Raw genomic sequence first — 1,562 nt, forward strand, 5'->3', positions numbered from 1 at the left:
CTCGACTTGAATTTAAAATATTTAAATGTTATTGTGTAGGCAAACAAAATATACCTGGGGACTAGATGTAGTCCATGAATATGTCAGCTAGAATTAGGTTTAGCCTGCAGTAACAGAAAACAAACAAATGAGCAAAATAGCTGTGGCTTAAATAAGATACAAGTTTATTTCTCTCTCACTTCTAAGAAATCCAAAAGTAGTGAATTCGAGACTGCTGAAGTGTTACAGTGGTATTCAAGCTCCGTCTTTCTTGTTCCTCCGCCATCCATGGTCTCTATCTCCAACACTACCTCCTCATCCAAGATGGTAGCTGGAGCCCCATCCATTGTGTTTACCTCCTATCCAGCAAGTCAAGGGACGGGAAGAAGAAGAGCATGCTCTCTTTGACATTTTCCAGAAGTTGCGCACTTTATTTCTACTCACATCTCATTGACCAAAAGTTGATCACAAAGTTTATACCTAGTTGTAATGAAGGCCAGGAAAGACTTTTTTTTTTTTTTTTTTTTTTTTTTTTTTTTTTTTTTTTTTTTTGAGATGGATTCTCACTCTGTTGCCCAGGCTGGAGTGCAGTGATGCTATCTCAGCTCACTGTAACCTCCACCTCCCAGGTTCAAGTGATTCCCCTGCCTCAGCCTCCTAAGTGGCTGGGGTTATAGGCACTTGCCACCACACCCAGCAAATTTTTTTGTGTGTTTTTAGTAGAGATGGGGTTTCACTATGTTGGCCAGTCTGGTCTTGAACTCCTGACCTCAGGTGATCTGCCCACCTTGGCCTCCCAAAGTGCTGGGATTACAGGCGCGATCCACCATACCCAGCCCAGAAAGATGGGCTTTTTTCTGAATTTAGGATGATCATGTACCCAATTAAGGAGCAAAAGTATTAGAACAATGGGAAAGGGGGTGCTTGCATTTTAAGTGACACTAATGGTTTGGGCCCCAGGTTGCCTTCAGTTTGAGGCCTCACTGACCCAGCCTGCTCTTCATGGTTAGGGGCAGGAAAGGGGCTATGGGATCTGGGTGCTTGGAGACTGCCTAGTGAAAGGGGCAGGGCTGCTTTGGAGAAATCTTTTCTTTCCTGCAGGGGTCTCAGCTAGGACGGCTCTGCTGAAATAATTTAATATCCCTGCAAGTGTGGTTCAAGGAGACCCTTTGGAGTTATTTATTCTTCAATGTTTTACAGGAAGAGGAATTTTGGGTTTTTTTTCCACCAAGTATCTCCCAGTCACTGACAGTTCAGATTCAGACAGTACCACAAGCATCCTCAGTCGCGCAGTGGCAGAGCAGGGGTGATGCCTCAATCCAGCCCCTGCACCAGCACTGGGGCTCCAGAGAAAGGTGAGTGCTACTGCTTTATCTCCACCAAGGAATGAGGGGGGGTAGAGAAATTCCAATTTCAGTTAGAATGATTCAGGTAAAATATCAAGATGTTTAAACTGAGTCATGAAAGAAATAGAACCAGCCACTAGAAGAGAGGGTGACATTTCTTTTTCTTGTGAAGATGAGGCTCTGAGAGCTACCTGTCTGGAACAAGGTCTTGTATGTATCCAGAAAACATGCATTGTA

The sequence above is a fragment of the Cebus imitator genome, unplaced genomic scaffold (assembly GCF_001604975.1).
Source record: "Cebus imitator isolate Cc_AM_T3 unplaced genomic scaffold, Cebus_imitator-1.0 Scaffold451, whole genome shotgun sequence".
Taxonomy (NCBI): domain Eukaryota; kingdom Metazoa; phylum Chordata; class Mammalia; order Primates; family Cebidae; genus Cebus; species Cebus imitator.